A 23,887-nucleotide genomic window follows, 5' to 3' on the forward strand; every position below is an offset into this window, starting at 1 on the left:
TTCCCGAACCCCTCCGCGCTCCCGATAACGGAAACGGCGGCTCTCCCTTCCCTTTTCCTCTCAATCAACACTTAACCGCGCTTTAGGATCCGCTTCCACCTTCCGTTTCCCCCTCTGTCTCCCGCTTCACCGAGTAATGATCATAACTCCTAATAACCGCTTTAACAGCGACTCCTTCCTCCGAGGGACGAGCCCGGACTCGTTTCTCCTTCTAGGTTTGAGCTCTGATTGGATTGTGTTGTGTATTGCACTTCTACTATGTCTTGTTCTTATCAGGTATCAGCACTGGCCCTTGTTCTGACTGCGTCTGAGCTCAGAGGGAGTCTGGACCCTAACCTGTTTGTACGAGCGAGGACACACACTCTGTCTGAACACTGAGCTACTGTGAGTCGCTCTGGAGAAGAGTGTCTGATAAACGCTGGAAATGTTAATGTAATAATAATAATAATAATAATAATAATAATAATTAAATCATGTATTCATTTGATTGCAATATAATTGTATTAACATATTATCATCATATTTTTATAAACTTATTTCAACTATAATTTAATAGCGTTATTACATTAAGAGTAAGATTTAAATCTTTATCACATCTATATTATATAATGATAGTTCAAAATGCATTGTGTAAAATGAACAAAAACCACCACTTGTTTTACAGGGAGAGCTGTATTAGTGTTAGTATATATGTATATACCTTTAATAAAACATTTATAAATACTGCAATAGCATCAGAAACAAAACTACTACTAATAATAATAACAGTGGAGGTATAGATTATAAGGATGTTTATATGATGGTTATTATTATTATTATTATATGGCACACTGCTGTACCCTGTGACACTGAGAGAAGGCCTGGTGTTATACTGAAAGTAACGGCACACACTGATTTTAATGTCGTAGTTAACAGCACTATGTACGAAGTTCATTTCCACGAGCTGCTCGCCGCTGAATCTTTCATTTCGCCGCGTGAAACAAATCTGTCCGTTTTTTCCGCTTCACCGTTTCTCCTCGCGAGCGTCTCGGTCTTCCTAAATTAATCAGCGCATCAATCATGACGCAACTCCAAGGAAACCTCCTCTAACACACACACACGCACGCGCGCGCGCATTCGTTTAAAACTTCCCGAGCGAGCGAGCCATTTCCTGCGTGTCGTTTCTGAGCTGGAAACAAAGCGCCCAGCGCCGGGGTTGATTCTGTGTTCTCGATTCGGATTAAGGCAGGTTTCTCGAGGTCCACACTATAAAGACTGACCGGAACAAGTCCGTGAACGAGCCTCTAAAACGAGCCTGTAATCACAGGGCGTCACGAGTCCTCTCTGTTCTGAGGGGAAAGGAAACACACACCGCCTCACGGCTGCAGACTCACTCACACCACGCTCTAATCAAACCCAAGCTGCACGCGGCCTAAAGCTAAACCGCGCCCGAGCTAAACCGCGAGGCTCTCGAGCTCTGCTGATGCCGCGTCCTCCTGCCGGACCGGTAGGAACCATTTAAAACACTTTGTAGCAGTAACCGGATTGAGAGTCTTGAGCACTGTAAACCCCCCAGATCCCGTTAGGAGCCCAGAGACCTGAGGGGTTCCATACAAATTACCACTGACAAAGCGAGGGAGGGAAAGGAAATAACCCTCACTAACTCCACATCCACTGCAAACTAACCCTTTAACAAGAGTCCGATATCCAGCAGAGGGCCCAAAGGAGAGTGTGTTCACACTGAAGAGAAAACTCCGCTTTTGTGTTCACACTCACTCTCAGGAGCCCGGGCCAGCACTCATTCAGCGTCATTTAGTCACGCAGTGACCCGTACTTTGTGAGGTCCAGTTATAAGGTGGTGTTATGGTACTATGCACCAAAAAAGCAGTCCTGGTTTATGCAAATTACCTATGTTCCGATTGGCCCTCTGAGACGGTGGGTTGTGTAAACAAGTCCAGCCTTAAACATCAGAATACCAAATTCAAACGGTGTTACCTTCTATGGCATATATTTACCAGCAGGGTTTGGACTATGGACTTCTCATAAGACATGAGCCCATATCATGTTTTAAATAAACAACCTATGTATTAATTGCGGTAGTAAGTGTGACTTGAGATTGACCGCACCCTCTCCCCATTGATTTCAGTACAGTGCTGTAAATATTAATTATACCATGGGAAGCCCCAGGAGCGTATCAAAAAATGTACCCAATGTTCCTTTAATATCCACCAAAAGGACCATCCTCACCGGGAGTGCCCAAACTTTTGCACATGACTGTATATCTGCCACTGAGTCCAGCGCTGCTCAACTCCAACCCTTCTTTTTTAAATATCTCTCTGTCTCCAGCCGAGCTCAGAACCTGATTTCCACTGGAGCACCCCTCGGCCCCTCCGACACGAGCCCACCCCTGCGCGTGTCAGATCGAATCTGCTGCCGCGCGCCTACTACACGCGCTGTGCCCGCGCATACGGCGCCGCGATGACGGATTACTGCATTAGACGAATAATGACACCTGACACTTCTGTTAGCGCTGCCCCGGCCACCGCGACCAGCGCCGGTAAATAAAGAGCAGAGACGGGGAAATATACAGAGACAGACCAGAGAGAGAGAGAGAGAGAGAGAGAGAGAGAGAGAGAGAGAGAGGAGGTTGGGGGCTGAATGAAGACAGAGAAGGGCTGCACGGGTGTAGAGAGATTGGGAGAAAGGAAATCCAAGACGTAGAGGGGGGGGGGAGAAGTGTGAGTCATGGAGTCAGGTTGATGCAAGGAGACGGTTCCCTCTGCTCTCTGTTGATTTTTCAAAATCTTGAAGAATGGCTTACCTCTGGCTTTCAAAACAATCCAGATGTTGGTCAAATCAAAGGGAATTTTAAAGGACTTTCAGTGAGCCATGAGCAGCTGACCACCTGTCACAATGATCTGATCACCTCTGCTACATCTGATTCAGTCATTCCGAGTGACTGTCTGTGAGGAGTGTGGTGTGTTCTCCCTGTGTCTGTGTGGGTTTCCTCCGGGTGACTGTCTGTGAGGAGTGTGGTGTGTTCTCCCTGTGTCTATGTGGGTTTCCTCCGGGTGACTGTCTGTGAGGAGTGTGGTGTGTTCTCCCTGTGTCTGCGTGGGTTTCCTCCGGGTGACTGTCTCTGAGGAGCGTGGTGTGTTCTCCCTGTGTCTGCATGGGTTTCCTCCGTGTGACTGTCTGTGAGGAGCGTGGTGTGTTCTCCCTGTGTCTGTTTGGGTTTCCTCCAGGTGACTGTCTGTGAGGAGTGTGGTGTGTTCTCCCTGTGTCTGTGTGGGTTTCCTCCAGGTGACTGTCTGTGAGGAGTGTGGTGTGTTCTCCCTGTGTCTGCGTGGGTTTCCTCCGGGTGACTGTCTGTGAGAAGTGTGGTGTGTTCTCCCTGTGTCTGCGTGGGTTTCCTCCGGGTGACTGTGAGGAGCGTGGTGTGTTCTCCCTGTGTCTGTATGGGTTTCCTCTGTTTGACTGTCTGTGAGGAGTGTGGTGTGTTCTCCCTGTGTCTGCGTGGGTTTCCTCCGGGTGACTGTCTGTGAGGAGTGTGGTGTGTTCTCCCTGTGTCTGTATGGATTTCCTCCGGGTGACTGTGTGTGAGGAGTGTGGTGTGTTCTCCCTGTGTCTGTGTGTGTTTCCTCCTGGTGACTGTCTGTGAGGAGTGTGGTGTGTTCTCCCTGTGTCTGTGTGGGTTTCCTCCGGGTGACTGTCTGTGAGGAGTGTGGTGTGTGTTCTCCCTGTGTCTGCGTGGGTTTCCTCCGGGTGACTGTCTGTGAGGAGTGTGGTGTGTGTTCTCCCTGTGTCTGCGTGGGTTTCCTCCGGGTGACTGTCTGTGAGGAGTGTGGTGTGTGTTCTCCCTGTGTCTGCGTGGGTTTCCTCCGGGTGACTGTCTGTGAGGAGTGTGGTGTGTGTTCTCCCTGTGTCTGCATGGGTTTCCTCCTGGTGACTGTCTGTGAGGAGTGTGGTGTGTGTTCTCCCTGTGTCTGTGTGGGTTTCCTCCGGGTGACTGTCTGTGAGGAGTGTGGTGTGTTCTCCTTGTGTCTGCGTGGGTTTCCTCCGGGTGCTCCGGTTTCCTCCCACGCTCCAAAAACACACATTGGTAGGTGGATTGGAGACTCAAAAGTGTCCATAGGTGTGAGTAAATGTGTGTTGCCTTGTGAAGGACTGGCGCCCCCTCCAGGGTGTATTCCCGCCTTGCGCCTACTGATTCTGGGTAGGCTCCAGACCCAACGCCGCCCTGAACTGGATAAGGGTTACAGACAATGGATGAATGAGTGAATGGATTTAGAGAAACTGAGGATCAACTCACCACAGCCAACTCCAAAAGAAAATTGAGAGTTTCTGTGGACGTATGTGAAGACCACAGAAGCTACATGTAGAAAAGAGTGCAGGTTATGTTGAATGTTATTTGTTTGCTTCATAAGTAATGACAACACCTATAGTTAACCTCAGGCAGGGCAGGGAGCTCCCTCTGGGGTAGGATTCTGGGTAGGCTCCGGACCCACCGCCGCCCTCAACTGGATAAGTGCTTACAGTCAATGAATGAATTCATTTTAACTATTTTTCTTTTTGTATTTGTAAGTTGTGAAAGGAACCTGGAGCACCCAGAGGAAACCCAACCAGACATGGGGAGAACAGACCAAAGTCCTCACAGGAAGCCATAAAATCCTAACAGAAATATGCTTCCAACTGGTGTAACCTGGTGTATAGCCTTCTTAGAAGAGTAGAAGCTGTAACTGCTGCAAAGGGGGATTAACTACCTATAAATAATCTCCTTTTTTGATAAGCAGATGTCCACAAACTCCTATTCCTAGAACAACCAACTGGAGGGTATCCAAGGCATTCACAGAATTCCATTATACACCACAGTAAGTGGTGAAGGGGTTTCGTGTTCTCACCACTAGTAAAGTTAATTTCTAATACTCATGTCGGCACGTACAGAGATACCAACATCTAAAGTTAAAAGACCTGAAAGATGTTCCTGATGATGTGACCCACACCCGTGGACGCATCAGCATTGTGTTCCAGTTCTTGAAAAGAACTGCACTCCCAGACTTCCACTCCAATCTGGTCCTTAAGGGAATCGTGAGGAGCTCTGAGGTTCTCAAAAAAGGTCAAGGGAAGTTTCTACCTGCAGCCCTCCAACCCTTGATATGACTTGAGGGAGTCTACAACACTTCACACTTCTGATAGTGCCACAATCCCAAGACGCATTTCAATTTTTCATCATAAGCCCACACTGATCTATCTTATCTCGCTCTAACATTTGTGGGGTTTTTGGTTGAGCAGAACATCAATAATGCATAGTGAGGTTTGTTAGTAAATCTAACAACTCAAGCCCAGCATGCCGAGAGAACACATTTCAGTACACAGCCGTCAACAGCTGTCTGTCTCAAAGGTTTAAATCCACATTTAAAGAGGTTTCTCTAATGAGTGATGGAGCGTAATTACTGTTAAAGAATGGTAATGTACAGAATTAGAACCTGGATCATTAATTTTGCTTAGTCTTCCTAAAGAAATGGTGTTTCAGCAGTCAAATTCAGTTCCACTTCTGAACAACCCAGTCAGAGTGGGCTTTAAACTTTTCTAGCTTATACTTGGCTTTGGGCATGGTGATTTTTAGCTAGGGTCATGTTATGCTCTACAGACTGTGTGTGCAGAATTAAACCCCTGTATCAACAACGGGTGCACATTAAGGCAACATAATAGGCCAATTGCAATGAATGTCTACAGACATTGGGACATACTGTACATAACCATAATGAATACAGATTGACAATTAAAGAGACACTAGGCAGTATTTTTGCATAAAATTTACAGCTTCAGAATCACTGTGACATTTCACTGACCTAACAGGGAAATCAGAACCTCTGTTCTTGCTGCTCTAGGCTCAGCACTGCAGAAAATGCACTATGTACCTTTTAGTGGAGGGTAAGGATAGCACCTGCCCTAGGACTGTGTGGTCAGAATGAATTAACCTCTTCAACTGTAGGGGGAGCCTAGGAGCAAAAATATAAAACCTTACTTAGTGTTCTTTATGTCTAGTTTATGTCCAGTGTCATGACAGAGCCTGTAGTTATCATTCCATCTCCACCCTAAAGCAAATCTTCTAATTTTTGGTCATATATCGTTTATGTTTAGTAAAATATAAATAAACAAACAGCCAGACTTTTATAATACACTTGTGTTGGAATTTTCAGAAGCTCTGTAGGTCCTTTCCAATCACATGCCCAGAGGTCGTCAAATCCAGGTTCCAGGCCAGGAGTTAAAATGGCCACCTGGTATGACCCTACAGCTACAACTGCTTATGCACCAAGGGTGTAGTGTCATACAGGCGGCTTTTGCAAAATCCAGGCCTGGAATCTGGATCAAACGTCCAGACTTGAATACCTCAGCCCTACACATTCAAACACATTATGTACAAAGGCAGCTGAAAGCATTCTGCATTGCTTTACCCTTGCCTTGCCGTTCACTGTAGTACACTTGTAATTCTTGCCACCACAGCCGCATGTGACTGGGAGTTCAGATGATGCAAGCACAGCCTGCCAACTAATACACTTTCCAAAAGTGCTTACTGTTACATCCTCCAAACCCAACAAAGAACACAATCCACGTTGCTGATACAGAAATAGAAGATCAGATTTTCAGATATGCTAAAAGCATTACAGGCTCTTGTTCATTTGTTGTTTTTAACATGAATGATTTGACAAGATGTCCTAAAATCATTAGTAATATACTAAAAGCTCTGGTTTGTGCAAATACTGAAACATCTGCAATCATTAAATCCTGTCGATAAATAATAACGCTCACCCACCCAAAGCAACTTTAAAGCTAGTTGAGATTCTACACAGGCAAGAAACTAGGATAAAAACGTATGTTCTCAGGATATCTTGGTTGTTGCTTATTGCTGCCGCACAATTCCATGGTCCTCTGAGTTTGTTGTGATCTCCCTGTGTCTGCATAGGTTTCCTCAGGGTGTTTCCTCCCACCGTCCAAAAATTGACATGTTTGAAGGTGGATTGGCTATTCAAAAGTGTCCATAGGTGCTTCAAAACAGTTCAGCAGATCTCAGAACTAACCTATGTTCCTCAAGCAAGGATGTGAGATGCTAGTAAGCTAGCTGTGAGATTAGCTTTATTTATTTAATTGAACCTCCCTCAGTATTGCAGCCACTTGTAGCCCAACTAAATGAACTGTTGATTTAAGTGCAGAACAGTTCCTGAAGTGGAGTGTTGAGGTATTCAAAGGTCCTAGAGAAAGAGCTTTTAGTGTGACAGCCCACATGTACCAGCAAACTAGCTTCAGTCCATAACACTCACCTCCATTTGACCTCCATCCTTTTTGCAGGAACACAATTTTTGTATCCTGATCACACCACCTGTGTAATAGACCTGTCATGAAATGTCTTAAACCAGTGTCTAGAGTCCTGGTCCTACAGAACCACTGCAGAGGGTAGTTGCAGGAAGAGTTTGACTAGAGTTAGAGATGTTGGAAAAGGATCTGAAAATTATGTGGTCTTTTTATTTTCAGATTTTCAAAACAGCAGCTTTCCAAAACAATTTAAGTTTCTGCACTAAGATCTCTCCCAGGTGATTTTAGATCATTTCCACTGGTCTGTTCATTGTATAATATCAATGCATTGCAAAGATAATGGCTCAGGAAAAATACACTATATGGACAAAAGTATTGGGACAGACCACCTGATCATTGAATTCAGGTGTTTCATTCAGTCCCATTGATGCAGGCATTAAATATCAAGCACCTATTCATGCAACCTCACTTAACAAACATTTTTAAAAGAATGGCTCTTTCGAAAGACGTTTTTTAAATGCACTACTGTAAGTCAGTTTGTGAATTCTATCCCTCCTGGCTATTACAAAATCTAATGAGGATCCAGACGTTAATGCCTCATATCACCTGCTTTAGTTTGGTTTTACCACTACTTTACTATAATTAGCAGTCCATATAAGAACCCACAAAACATGTAGATTCATAGGTCATTTTGGATAGTAAATAAAATGGGCATTATAAAACTGGGCTCATTTTGGACATTATAACACCTAGTTATGTATATCACTACTAATATAAGTCTCTCAAAATGATAATATATTGTATTCTTAGTCATATGAAACAGGGGTCATTACATCCAAATTGTAAGTGTGGACATTTAATGCACTCTCCAAACTGACCACTCTGAATGACAGTTTACATCTAAAATCATCTAACATCTAAAAAAGTATCAGTGGTGTTTCCTTTCAACTATGACACACAAGCATCATGCCTAGGACACCCTATCAAAGCCATGTAGACTCTGTTAGAAGCATTTCAACAGCATTTAGGAAAACAGACTCCATGCTCCTGAGCAGTAGAGATACGGTGTGGAAATCCTGATAAAGAAGAGCTGATAAAGAAGTAGTTTGGATGGCATCCTCACATATCACACTGGAGGGAGATTCGCAACTCCAGAAAAAGTTGTGGCAAGCGGTTTTACATCCAGCATTGGGCATGATGAGGTTAAGCACATGTGCAGCTGCTCCAGACAGAAGTTTATGGAACTTAACTGAGCACCTGTGGAGTACCTGAATTCACTGATAAAGAGGAGGACCTAAATATCTTGGCTATAGCGTACGTAAGGGGAAATAAAACCTATACGTTTAAGAGATAAGGATGTTTTGGCTGTGATTAAGAAAGAATTTTTTTGCTGCATTATTTTGGACGTATCGGGAAACTAACTTATCTCACACCTTGCTTTTCAGAATCCTAATTGTGTTTGTATTTAACTGAAACACTGCCGACGAAACACCAGGGACCTTTCCCCTCTCTTTAATCAAAGCCTTAATTGATTTGCTACAGTTTTAAGCGCTCTTCTTCTCTTCTTTTGTTATGATAGTTCCTGTTCTCTTACGTCATGTCACACAGAGGACGAGAACTGTAATTGAAAGATGGTTGTGTGATGAGATTTTAGATGAAAGAAAATAAAACGTTCTGCTGCATAATTCAATAAATCCCAATCACAACCATTTATTCGGAGGCAAATTGTATTAAATATTATTATAGTATTGGACAAAAATCATTATGTTGCAGCTGAGTTAATACTCTGTCTGTAATTGATAATCATTTGTAACCACACCAGCAGAAGATTTTCCAGACCAGACGTGAACACACTTTTTGTCTTGAGGGCCAAAGTATTAATACGATCTTTGTGTACGGGCTGAGGGCCACATGCGGACCAATCAGGAATCTTAACAACTGTGAAAAAAAAGATGCTGGAAGACCACAAAACTGGCCATGGCTAAAGCTTTCATCTTTAAGAGATGTGAGAACATCAGATTTGTCCAAAGGAATGACGTGGGTCTGAAAGGACGTGGAACAAAAACCTATTGCTGAGAAAAAAAGTGTGTATGTAAATATGTTCCATACAAACAGGATGTCTCAGATGGACATGACTTTTTAGAGTTTAAAGATGTTCACAATTTTAATTTTAATTAAAAGTCAATTATTATTTTTATAAAATTCAGAGAATATTTCCTCACCATTTGCTAGCTCTCCAGTCTTTTTGCTCGCTGGAAAAAGGTCCAGTGTTTATACACAGCCCTGACTCAGGATATGGTAAACAAACTAAGCGTCTCTGTCCAAACTGTGGAGACATTTGGACAATGGAGAAAACTCTGAAAAAGAGAGTGTTGAAAAGAACAAAAAGAGATGAGGATGTTGGGTAACACTGGCGTATATCTACTGTTACAGTTACGTTAGTTAAGGAGGAACTCACTCTAAATTTGGCAGTCTGTTAAATCCATGAAAGTGAAGACAGAATGAATGTGTCACAAAACTAACCAGCTCTAAATGAGTTTCTAGGGTAAATCATCAGTGGATAAAAAAAGACTAACTTTGACTACAGTCAACTTCTTACACACACCATTGCACCTCAAAAGATGAGGAGCTTCTGAATGAACACCAACAGTGGGGGAGTTTGTTTTGCTGTGAAAACAGTAGCTCTGCAGAATCATCTACATTGCCTTTAACCATTCTATACTATAATATCGATTATACGGATTTTGAATAGCAGGGACACCAAACTAATTCTAAGACTGGACTTTGGGGATGTTTAAAAGAAGTATAGGAAAATAACTGTAAGCTGTGTGCAATTTGCTGAAAAGAATGGGAGCTATGATAGAATTAATATAATGCTTAGTACTGGAAATATTTATATAATATTTATTTAAAATATGTTTGTCAAATTGTGCAGCACTGTATATATTTTAAAAATAAGTTTTTATTTCTCTCTTATTGATTTAAGACGTGGGGTTTAGGGAAACTCACAAGTAATACCTCAAGGGTCATGCCTTGCACCACTATTTTCCAAGCTGTAAAAAATCATTCTGATCATAGCCAATATGTACGAAACACCATTTGAATTCTGATGAACTGAATGGAAATTTTAAGGCAATCTTATCACCCAACAAGGATAGAAAAACAGGTTTGTGTGAGTGTGTGGGAGGGAGAGAGAGAGAGAGAGAGAGAGAGAGTCCCACAGCAGGAGACAGAAAGAAATATTGACTAACCCTAGATATACACATAAGTCATCCACTGTGGCCTGCCTGGCTCTCGTATTTTATAGCTACACTCTTCGCTGGCGGAACAAGGTGACAGCCACTTTCCTTCAACAGAAAATATGGCCCTTCTTGGGCTCTCTTCCTCTCCCCTGTCGCTCCTGTTTTCTGTCTATCCCTCCTTGCTATTCTCCTCTTTTTTTCCCCTCTCTGTACCCCGCTGTTTTTTTCTCTTTTCTTTTCCCTTTCATTGTTCTCTTCTGTTTTCTTGGCATGTCTCGTGTCTTCTGCTGTTTGTCTTTGTGTCGCTTGCCCTTAATCCCTCTTCGTTTTCTTTTCTGGATCTTCATCCCTCACTTTCCCCTCCTTAGCCTTCCATCCTTCTTTCTCTAAGCACGCCATTTCCCACATTTTGTCCTTAATCTGTCCCATGTTCTGTCTTTCTGTTCCTCGTTCATTTATCTCCTCACAGAGGCTTCATCTCCCTCCTTTTCTCTCTCTTTCCTAACATTTGTCCTTATTTTTCTCGCTCTGTATGTACGTGATAGCTTCTTTTGACCTCTCCGCCAACGTTTCACACAGGTTTCTTCCAGGTCTTCATTCCCCAAATGGATGATAAATATAAAACCCAGTATATTTTGTGGAGTTCTTAGAGGAAGTATTCATCATAAAATCAAATCTACACACTCACTCTGGGAGATTTTGGGTGTCCAGAGTTTAGTTTTGCAATGGACCTACACAGCTAATGTAGCTAACACATAATATACATCAATGGAACAAGTATTTCCATCAGACCAGGACAGCGCTTTCAACACTAAACAGGTAAAGCTCTACACCACACATGTCTTGTGATGCCAGTTTGAATGCCAAAGTTAAGTTGCCTCTTTTGTTGTTCTTCTAAATGGAAATGAATATCGGAACACACCCCTGTGTCCTTTCAATTTCTGTATAATTTTTACCAATATGTTCTACTCAGCAAATGAATAGAAACTGTGAACGATGAGTGGAAGAAAAACATATTTAGACTAAGTGTGTTAGCATGTCATAGTTGTATCCTTTAAAACGATCAACAGAACATTTGACTTCAAATCTCTCTACAGCCTCTTTTACACATGCACAGTACCCCAGGGATTTTCCAGACTTTACCCAAAGAAGTCTGTATACTATACTGAAAAAGCTTGTCTGCCTTCACACGCATATGAACTTGAGTGACATCCCATTCTTAATCCACAGTGTTTAATATGATGTCGGCCCACCCTTTGCAGCTGTAACAGCTTCGGCTCTTCTGGGGAGGCTTTCCACAAGGTTTAGGAGTGTGTTTATGGGACTGTTAGACCATTCTTCGAGAAGCACATTAGTGAGGTCAGACACATCCCAAAGGTGTTTTCTATCAGATTGAGGTCAACCTGAGTCAAGTTCTTCCACGCCAAACTTGCTCATCCAAGTCTCCTTGCTTTGTGCACTGGGGCACAGTCATGTTGGAACAGACATTAGTTGGTAGGGGGTTAATCGAAGACCTGAAGGGAAAAGAACCCAAATCTGTCTATTCAGTGGCATCCAAACAACATTTTTTCCACCAAAAAAAATCCATTGGCTTTCTGAGGAATGCTTCTTAAAAATAAAATATGATAAAATAGAAAAAAAGATGAATAATTATAAAGCTGAAAGTGAATGGCTACAGTGATGGCCTCCTGCTCGCAGGGATCTTTGCTCCTTTCTCATTTCTCGGCCGTTCTCTCTCGCGCTCATCTGCCTGGTCCTCCCCATTTCCCTCTCTATATTCCAGCCAGCCCTCCCGCCTCCTTCCGCAAGCCGAGCACAGAGCCCCGAGTGTCGGAATCAATTAAGAGTGAGCGTCGGCGTGCCTGTTCCTCCATGGAGGTAAATATTAAACTGCACGGAGCGAGAGAGAGAGAAAGAGAGAGAGAGAGGACCCTCCGTCCCTAATCCACCGCATCGATCAGCCGGGGATGAGGGTAATATATTATTTTGACAAGATACGATCCTCCGACGCGCACCACTGTCCCTGGCGATCGATTTCTTTTTTTCTCTCCCTTTTTTCCCTTTTTTTCCCCCCTCAGCAAGAGGGACACCGCGCGCGCACCTCGTTTGGCTGTTAGGAGCAGTGTGTATGTGTTTGTACCATGAATGCATCACGTTGTGAGGACTAAAACTTGTTTACACACTCATATTGTAGGGACTTCTCTTCATTCCCTGCATTTTGGGGACCACAAGGAGGCCCCCACAACATCAGTAAAGACATTTTAATGTAAAGACATGCATTAAGGTTAGTGTGAGGTTAGGCTTAGACTAAGTGTCAGGGTTAAGGGAGAATTACTTTCAGAAAAGCTAAAGGTAAGTATCCAACAAATGAATGGAAATGAATGGGAGTATACAAATAGAGTCCCCAGAATGCATGTAAACAAATGTGGTATGTGTGTGTGTGTGTATATATGTGTGGGTGTGTATATATGAGGCCATTCAGTTCAGTGCATTGAGATTTGACCCCATTCCTTATGTTTCTATAACAGATGTATGAGAAAATTATTCATGGATAAACACAAAGCGTTGTCTTGAATATATATGCAACATATATACATCTGGAACAAATGCTATGTTTTATCTAAGAGATATAGTGTGTATGTATTTAAATGTCAGATTCCTGAATCTTTTCATATTATTCATCCATGTTTTGTGCTGCTTTTGATATAATCTATAAATCATACTATTTACATAAGTCTAATTTCAGCAAAATAATTTAAAAGAAATTCATATCTGTACCAAAAATGCTTCTTACATGATGCCATAGGTGACTTTAATCCACACTTCAGACGCACAACTTTCATCAAGGAGCCTTTGTGCAACAGTATAGATAATTTATAGCAGGTCTTCTCCAAGCATCGTGTGTGGATGTATGGGCCAGTAACTGTATGAACCATCAGAGCTTGGAAAAATAGCATACATTTATCTATTTAAGCTCTATAAATAAAATATACTTTCATTGTTGAAAATACTACAGTATTCGTTTATTTTACAAGCGAATTAAACAATAAACAACATTGACCTTACATTTATATAAATGTAATTTCCATTAATACACTCATTGTGTAATATAGTATAGTACACTGTTTAGAACAGAATTGGGCCCAGTACTTAGACCTGTGGTACACCACTATATTATTCCTAACCACAGTGTCATTCTCCTCTAAGTATTGTGCGTGGACATATGGAAAAGTAATTTGAAATGTGAAAAATATTTTGAGCTCTATATATTATATTTGCACAGCTGTAAACCTACAGTTATTAAAATTTAGCATGTAGACAAAAAAAAAATACACAACAGTGTAATACAAATATAAATGTGATATCCATTACATGTTGTTGTTGTTTTTTTAGTGTAGTATAGTACAAAGTATATTGTTTAGAACAGAATAGGGACCAGAACATAGACCTGGGGTACACCACTATATCATTCCTTACTACAAAATCATTTTTCTCCAAGCATTGTGTATGGACATATGGACCAGTAAGCTGGAAAAATATACGTTTCCCTATGTAAGCTCTATAATATATACTAGCTTAGCTGTAAAACTCATTTATTTATTAAGAATTTGTTTATTTTGCATGTAGACCAAACAATACACAAAAGTGTAATAAGTATATAAATGTACATTCCATTACTACACTCATTTTCTAGTATAGAATAAAATATATTTTTTAAAACAGAATAGGGCCTAGAACTTAGACCTGTGGTACACCACTGTGTTATACCTAATCTTTAAGATTTCCCAGTGTTTTTTTACTTAAAAATGCTGTTCAAATTAATACTATAAACTAATAAAATAATTTGACAATCTAATATTATAGTCATGTTGTCACCATAGTAGCCTATAAAGCTAAGAGAGGCATCATTTTACCACAGAGATGGGTGATTTAGACAGGGCACAATTTCAAATTTCACACAGCTCGCCCATTTCATAATTCGTCTCTTCACAACTGAATGTTTCCATAAAGTAACAGTGTCCTTGCTAAAGAATCTCCACACTTTCATTCTCCATTCCCAAACTGCACACGGCAAAGGCAACAAAACTGAACTGTATTTTCAGAGCAAATAAAAAACGCACCCAAATCCAACTTCATGTCTTATTTTAGTGGCATATGTTCTCCATGTGTCCACACTCCCTTCTCCGTCTCACTCTTTCTTTCACCGTCCTCTTTTTATTCTGCCATTTTCTGCCACTTTGGTCACAGAGAGGGAAACAGTAATGCAGTCGCTCCCTCTATGCAGCCCCCTGCTGCGTGTGCGAGTGGCTTGGCCTGTGAGGCAGGACCAGGAGAGGGGGGAGACACGGGGTCAAGGTGAGCTCTAATACACTATTGATCCGCCCCAATTGAAAACCTGATGGAAATTGTACCCCCCTCACATCCACCCCACCAGCACACTAGTGTTTGCTGCCCCCTCCTTCACTCCTGGTCTGTGTCTTTGCCTTTTTCATATGTCTCTCTTATGTCTCCCCTGTGTGAAGTGTCCTCAGTGTATCCTTTTGTTTTTTGCAAATTTTATCCTACTTAGAGGCAGCCTTTGAGGTATCTCTCTTTCTCCTCTGTCTGTCTGTCCCTCTCTCTCTCTCCCTCTCTCTCTCCCTCTCTCTCCCTCTCTCTCTCTCTCTCTCTCTCTCTCTCTCTCTCTCCTAGCAGTCCTGCATTTTTCTTTCCTCATGTCTTTGCTTCCTTCTTCATTCCTGATGTTCTTTTCCACTCAGAGCCATTTCATATTGATCTAGGCGGATACAGCTCAAGAGCGTGAGTGTACTCGAGAGTCAGTGTGTGTAAGTGTGTGTTTGTGCACACACACACACACACATACACACACACACACACACAGTATGTGAAGCAGCCACTAGGGCAGTGTATTAAATGCCACTGTGGGTTTGGCCTCAGGACTGCACAGTTATCCCCCGGCAGGAGGAGCCAGTCAATAGCGCTTCATCCTGGTCAACAATAAGTAACACTACACTCAGTCTATGGCAACACTTATGTATTCCTTCACAGTCGGCTACACCGTCAGAAAAAAGGGTACTGTACAGATACATCTATGTCCCCCACAGTGCAAACCACTATAAATATATCCTCAAAGGTACAACATGGTCCTAAAAGTCAAACTGTGCACCTTAAAGGAATGTTAAACGAGTGTAACATGAACATTAATTCAGAATTAAAAAAAACTGCAATGAAATGTGATACCTTTATGTTCCCTAACTGAAGGAGTACAGAAGAAGGACCCCCACTAGTAAAACATACCACCACAATCACAGTTTAATGTCTCTATTGTTTACACTTCTTTACTCTCCAACTTCATCCACTTGCTAGGTCTCTCCAAACAATGCTACAAAGCTGGGAGTGTGAGGTCTAGTACATGCTTCTAGCACTGAACAGCTCAACACACTTTGAGGAGCTATGAAATGGTGGAATTGGCGACAATCGTTTTGAATAATGACGCTTCTCAAGAGTCTGCTAGTCCGTCAGTTAAAGGAGCAGTACGTAGTATTATTACATCATTCATAGGGCTGTAACACAGAGAATAGAGCCTCTGACGTTGCTGCTCCTGGCTCAGCACTGCAGAAACTGCACTACGTAACTTTTGTTGGAGAGTAGGAAACCACACCAATCCCTCCATTCCCCTCCCCCTTGATTTCAGGACAGTGCGGCATAAGATAGTTATACTCCGTAACTGTAGGGGGAGCTAAGGAGATATAATTAAGCAAAAGATGCTAATTTATATTATATATATATACATATATACTTAACTTAGCCTTCTTTAGATTTTAATTTGGCATGTTATTAGATATTATAAAAAATGATATTTAGTTTGGTGTTAAAAAAACATATACATATATATATATATAATTATATATATATAATTGCACCTTGTTCTATTATAATTGTGTTGGTTTTGTATGCCCCATTTTATGTAAAGGACATATGTTCTTTTATATTTCCCATTTCTATAATGTAATATTGTAATATTTTACACACACACACACACACACACACACACATATATATATATATATGAAATGACTCAGATGTCTGTGGTTTTGTGGAGTTGGTAAAGAAGAGCACAATTCTATTTAATTTGACTGTAACATAAATGCAAACATTTTTCTATCAATATATAAAATTATTGATGTAATTTTTGACTGATTCTGGGTTGGCTCTGGACCCACCGCAACCATGAACTGGAGAAGGGTTACAGACAATGAATGAATGAATGAATGCAAAATGACTGTAATCTGTGAATATTTCTACCAGTGTAAAGACTTAAAATGTTTTATATCTTTTACACTGGTGGAATTATTAACAGAAAAATCTCTTTATTCGTATTACACTGTAATTAAACCAAATTAGGAGAGGATTCATTGAACAGATTTATGGTCCTCTTCATTACCTCCACCACAAACTCGGTGTATAAAGACGAAGCACTGTGTGTGTGTGTGTGTGTTTTGTGTTGTGTTTGATTTATGTTTCTGTTGTGTACATGTCAATCAGCGCAGTTATCATTACCACAATCTCCCAGTAAACACTGAAGCAGTACACACTCAAAGGCCCCGGTGACGACCTGTGGCTTGAGATACACATCTAAAACACATACAACCAAACAGAAGAATAATGAGAGTGGAAGGTGGGAAGAGCAGAGAGAAAGAGACAGAGAGAGAGAGTGTGTAAATGTAGCACAGCAGATAAAAGAAAACACAAGGCTACATTTTATTTCTGTGTATTTCTCCTTTTCAGATTGAACTCATTTATATGACATCTAGCCTATCTAAAAATAAACATTAGTACATATTAAATATTCAAAATAAAAGCCTCTGTTTAATATTTCTATATTTCACTGATAGCCTTGTGTTACCACGGTCTATTTAATCATTTCTTTGGGCAACAATAATAATGTTGCTTTTCCTAAATGTGATATTGTCAGGTCTCCAATAAAAAACATGTTTGTGGGTGTGTAGTTTACACAGCAGCTGTCCTTCACACTGTGTGTAAATTTCATGATGAATGACCAATAAAAATGCTCCAAAATTACTCTGAATGCAATCTTTGTTCATTGACTTTCACTGAAAGTTAAGGTTTGTTCGTTCTCCTGTGAAGTTACTGCTTTAGAGTTTTTCTTTGTACAGCAACAATATGTAAACAAGGGCATAGATTCATTCTGAGAAACATGGAAGATAAAAGAATAAAATAACAACACATTTTTGTAGGAGGTTCGGGGCCATTACCCACGTCCACCTCTCTGTCTCACTTTCCTTCTCTCTCTCTCTCTCTCTCTCTCTCTCTCTCTCTCTCTCTCTATCTCTCTCTCTGTGTGTGTGTGTGTGTCTGTCTCTCTCTTCTCATGCCCACCTCTCTCTCTCTCTCTCTCTCTCTCTCTCTCGCTTCTTGTGCCCACCTCTCTCTCGCTCTCTCTCTCTCTCTCTTCTCATGCCCACCTCTTTCTCTCCGTCTCTCTCTCTCTCTCTCTCGCTTCTTGTGCCCACCTCTCTCTCTCTCTCTCTGTCTGTCTGTCTCTCTCTCTCTTCTCATGCCCACCTATCTCTATCTCTCTCTTTCTCTCTCTCGCTTCTCATGCCCACCTCTCTCTCTATCTCTCCCTCTCTCTCTGTGGGGAAAGGATCAGTCTTACCTTAATTGCTCTTAAATCGGATTAATGACTGACCGGGGACATGTTGACTTAATCTCTGATCTTGTAAAGATTCTCTACGTCCTGACTGCGCCATTTTCTTTCAAACTTGCCTCCATCTATCTTCTCCAAGCACTTACTCTTTCCCTCTCTCCCACGTTCTTTCCATCAATCTCTCCTTTCTTTCTCTATCACTCTCCTCTCTACCATTTCCTCCATTTTCCTCCTTATGTCACCCCTCTGGCCTCTCGCCTGTGTCTCACTCTCTCTGTCTGTCTGTCTTACCTCAGGCCCTGTCCAGCCTTTATTTTCTGACTTCACTGTGGTCTTACCACTTCTATGAAACTGCCTGTGTGTGTGTGTGTGTGTGTATGAGTGTGTGCTGCAGCAGTAATGCATGGGCAGCCGTGGAGTGTTGTATTAGCACACGTCGATGGGAGCCTGTCATTGCCTCCTAAGTGCTTTGGCAATACTAGGGACCTCCTGTCATGCCAGTGCAACTAATCTCAATCGAATTACATTGAGCTGGTGTTTAGACGAACAGACAAGACAAGAGCGTCAGTCTTCTTGCTCAGCCAAGCAACTTTCCTGGACTCTCTTTGTTTGTTTGTGTGTGTGTGTGTGTGTGTGTGTGTGTGTGTGTGTGTTATAACTAAAAATAAAAATTTCCAAATGGAAAAAAATATTTTTTTGTCCACTAACAAACCACTTAACTTTGTTGTGTGTAGAATGTTTATAGCATTATTTTCATGAACTTACACTTTAGCCATCTTGCGTTAGTCGACTTACACAAGGTCTCGTAATAGTGCCACATAGTTTACACACCCAAGCTGGGAATTGAACCCCAGTCTGCCAAAGCAACACCAACTATGTTTCTCATTACACCGCACCAACCATCTGGCACACAGTCAAAGGTTTTGAATTATTTTTACCCCTGAGATCCACTTGTACTACTAGGGTGGATTTATAGATCGTCACTGTCCAAAGAAAAACATCATGTATCTCCAAAATAGACACTTTAAATGAGAAAAATCTTTAAAAAGGAATTCTATTGGCCCATTCATCAAGCTGCGGTGTTCAAATGATAAACTAAAAACTGTGACAAAAACGGAGCTACACGTTTTTCTTGGACAGCAACAGTATGAAAAATATTAATCTTTACTCTGCTATTTTCAAACTCCCTCTTGCTTTAGATTTCCACATGCTGTCTCTGCTACTGTGCCTTTAAGACTAATATATGTAACTATGCTTTGTTCTAATTGGCTGCAATACACTGGCCTTCTGTTTGAAAAGTAACCGACACTGAAACTTTGCTTATAATTTCAAACATGGAGCTGGAGGATAGAAAATAAGTAAATAAGTAAATGCATGGTTCCTTTGTGACATCACAATAGGAATACATTAAACCTAGTTGCCTTTTAATCCATATCCAAACATAGACTGAGGAGTAACTGGAAAATATACAGGTTTTTTTAAGCTATATCTTAAATTCTTTATTTTTTAAACAGTTAACAAAACAATTATGAAGGGTCTTAGATGAATTTATATAAATAAATGAAAATACAATTCATATAATTTTTACATTTGGTTCTTTTTTGGATTGTACATTCAAGTTGAAATATTGAAGTAATTATTTTATGGAAGTATATATTCCAAAGTCCCTCCATTTCAAACTAACCCCGAAGCAAAACTATAAGAAGAAGCAAATATAACCAGTACATAACCACACTAATAAGTTCCCTTCATTTCATATACTGGCATAAATTATACTTCTTTCCTTAGGGCAGTGCACTCAAAACGGCCTCGACTGATAAAGCAGACTAATGAAGTACTGCTAGGAATGTTTTCATGATACAGTTTAAGAAACCTTCTAAATCTAAATCTAAATCTGTAAACTGAAGCAGTCCTGTTCTTACAGGTCATTTTCTGTTTCTCCCCAAATCTCCTTCTGCTCCCACGGCTGAAAATACCTGTCCTCCCCCCTGCGTCCTCTCCTTTTCCATTCCCTCTCCCTGCAGTTGCTGTTGGGATTAAACATTATATCAGCATTCCTCTTCCCTACACGATGATAAGAGTCACTGGGATTTGTCAAATTGGGCTGCATCGATTACCTGACCTTTACTACTCTCCACACTGCCGACGAGCCTGATCTAGAGATAGGTATATGTGTGTGTGCTGTTGTTGTGTACAGTGTTGTAGTTCCTAAGTGTGCGAAACAGAGGTTAGAGAGATAGAGGACAGGGTCGTGGAGAGTGAACGAGGGAAAGTGTGAAGGAGGGCGAGGAGTTGATAAGATGCTAAATAGATTTTATATTGTAGTCATTAATGTGTTTGACTTAGTTGGAGTTGAGTTCGGCCTGGGGCTGGACAATAATTCAATACCAACAAACATCGCAATATAAAATGTTTCAAAAACAATTATGTGATTTTTAAACACATTTTCAATATTTCAGTACACATTATTTACAGCGTCTGTCACTGACTGACCGTCATTAGAGGGCGCTGTCCAGTTCACTGCCCTCAATTTTAAAATTTATTTTAAAAAATTATTATTGACAAAGCCCAGAGGTTTATGTTTGAGGGTGATGTCATGTTTCTTGTTTGTTCTTTGCAATTTTTCAGTGGATTTTATACTGTTCAAATTGATATCGGAATGCTATCATATCGATCGAAATTAAGAAATATATCTTGATATAAATTTTGTCCATATCTTCCAGCCCTGGTTCAGCCCAGTTTCATTTATTATGTAGTCGTTTAAAAATAAATACAGAACTTCTCACTTACACTAAAAGATTATGCAGAAGAAACACTGAGAGGAACCAGGATCCAACATAAAGGAATTAGCTAGTACTGATTTACAAGTGAGATTAAAGAGAGGATCAAGAACATGAAAGATCCATTAGAGAAGCCAGTGTGAGATGTCTATAAGAACACTGTCAGAAGAAGAAAAAAAAACTGTTTAGTGGGCTGCCAAATCTTAGGTACAGAGTTGTATCTGAGTGGAAAACAAACCTACAACTTCCAAACGTCTGGGTAATTTAAAATGCAGACCTAAATTTCTAAGATATATATTTAAACATCCTATTTTCCCTCTGGACTGAAGACAGAGGGAATGGGAATCTATAGCTAATTGCCAGGTGAGTTCACTGTTTGTGCTGATGCTTGGCTGTGTTAAGAGTTACAAATGCAATATGAAAAAAAGAAAAGAAAAGAAACATATTTCGAAAAGAACAAGTAAAACATTTGAACTAAAAATCAAATCTGACCCAAATACTTGATTCAGACTGTTTTAATTCACATTAAACAACCTCAGCCTCAGTAACTGTGTGTGTACTTGATTTTACACTTCGGAGTTCGCATCTTGTGCTAGTTGTGTTGCATTTTAGTGTAAACGCTGAGGAAAGCGTGGTTAATAGACGACTCTCCCGAGACTCGTGAGAGGTGTTTGAAGAGAGTTAATCACTCACCCGGGTCCGGAGTGTGGTCGCAGGTCAGACGGAAACCGCGGGCCGAAGCCCGAACCGGAGCCTGAACTCTTCCTGAACCGCACCAAGGGTGGCTGAGTACCGCAGGATCCGATGGGAATGGCAAAAGAAGCTCTACCGCTCCACAACTTGAAGAGGTCTCTGTAAAGAAAAGACAACCGACACGTCAGTTTTTCCCGCCGAAAGTTTTGACCGTGAAAAATGACAGAAAAGCATACTAACAACTCTCTCTCTCTCTCTCTCTCTCTCTCTCTCTCTCTCTCTCACACACACACACACACACACACACACACACACACGGTGCCTGAGAGTCGGCACTGACAGACACACACTGACGTACACTCGATATTTTTATTATCTACATAGCAACCGAACCTAAGCTGTAAACACCAGAATGCTAATAAGCTAATGCGCTAATGTAGCTTTAAACAGGCTGTGCTCATGTGTAGTAACTGTTTTAACGTTTTTTCCTTATTTTCCACGAATTAAATTAATACACCGCTTCAAAACAAAACACTCATAAAATTATACCTTACTTTCGCCTTATATTACGTCATGGTATTAAAGGTTGTGTACGGAAAAAATAAAATAATTTTTAGAAATTATAAAAAAATTAAAAAATAGAAATAAACGGAGAAAATGTAATAAATAACAGGGTAAAGTTTGGAACACACGAACATCTAAAGAACGCCTAAATATGAATACAGCGCGGGAGACACGGACACGATCAGAGGAGGTTGCCAAAGATTGCACGTAAAATGTGTAAAACATAATCATCTGAAAATGTAAATATATTTAAATTCTAATTTATAGGGTACAATTGTAATCCACAACGTTTTATATAGTGCCAGAAAATATGTTTTTTTTTACGTTAATATAAATGATGATATTTTGTGCTATAGAGCCACGCAGATCTGAAAATAGAAGAGAATATTAACACGGTACACAGCAACCCAAGAGAGATGCATGCAATTTCACGGCCTTTAACGAACCCTTACCTTTCTAGTAAAGGACAATATTGGGTTTAATTTATTCGTAATTATGAGATCATATTTATTTGGGTATAAATACTTTTTTTAATACGTCATTCTTTACAACACCGTTTAACGCATTAAAATAAATTTCTGTAAACTACTATTGAATATAAACAAGTGGTGTTGGTGCGTATAAACACCCATGATTAAATAATAACGAATTACTATTATTATTATGATTATTATCATTATCATTATCATTAATAATAATAATAATAGTAATAATAATAATAATGTTGTTGTATGCTCTTCATATGTTCAGCACAGTAGGCAGTTGTGAGTGTGTGTGTGTGTGTGTGTGGCGATGGGTGGGAGTGTGAGAGGAGGGAGGGACGGAGGGAGGGGGGGGGGGCAAAGCTGAGGGACGGAGAGAGTAGAGATTTCCCCAAATGCCATTTAATGTCGGAAATATTTCCACCAAATATTGACAGAGTGAGACGCAGGAGGGAGCCGCGCTGCGCTACAACACAGAGGCTGTGGGTGAGAATTAAAGGACTTTAAGCCACAGTTCCCTGTGTCCACCGCCAGCGAGTGCCTCATCGCCCTCTGAATAACACTGTCACTATCGAACAGCGATGAAAATCTGTAGCGTGAGTCCAGCGAGGGCCAAAATATCTGAGAACACCAACACGCTGAAAATAAATTGAACAAAATTAAATCCCGCCGTATTTTTAACGCGAGTCTTAATTGTCAGTGCATTTTTATTGTGTTAACTGATGGCTGCCTGGAAAAATATCATTTTTAATTAGTAAACATTTTAGATTATTAAAAAATAATAAACATTAAATCCATATTTAATTTTGATTTCTTACATTCGGCATGTGTTAGGCCTGTTTCTCTGTGTGAAAGTAACTAATAATTACTAATGTATTATTATGATTATTATTAATAATAATCCGATAGGCTGATATGAAGATATGGGCTTGAAAATGTATTTAAAATATATTATAGTTATAGAAAATATAAATGGACAAAACAAAATATCAAGTGCTCATTGAGAAATCCATTTAAAAATTCAAATAAATCGGACTTTTAACGTAATAAAATCAAAATATAAAATAAAATAAATACATCGGAGCTGAACTTTGAGGCTTAGACTCGGAACAGATCGGATCTCCTCGAACAGGCTCCCACCTAGAAGTAAAAGTTTGTAGA

General features: G+C 40.6%; 1 protein-coding gene across 1 annotated transcript in view; it reads right to left on the reverse strand.

Moving 5' to 3' along the window:
- erfl1 (Ets2 repressor factor like 1) overlaps nt 1-21,833 on the reverse strand; it is a 62,453-nt gene extending 40,620 nt beyond the window's left edge. Inside the window, exon 1 of the mRNA XM_066673356.1 lies at nt 21,681-21,833. The gene's annotated coding sequence lies outside the window, so the exon portion shown is untranslated. The remainder of the gene's footprint in view (nt 1-21,680) is intronic.
- Between the last annotated feature and the right edge of the window lie 2,054 nt (nt 21,834-23,887).

The sequence above is a fragment of the Hoplias malabaricus genome, chromosome 1, assembly GCF_029633855.1.
Source record: "Hoplias malabaricus isolate fHopMal1 chromosome 1, fHopMal1.hap1, whole genome shotgun sequence".
Taxonomy (NCBI): domain Eukaryota; kingdom Metazoa; phylum Chordata; class Actinopteri; order Characiformes; family Erythrinidae; genus Hoplias; species Hoplias malabaricus.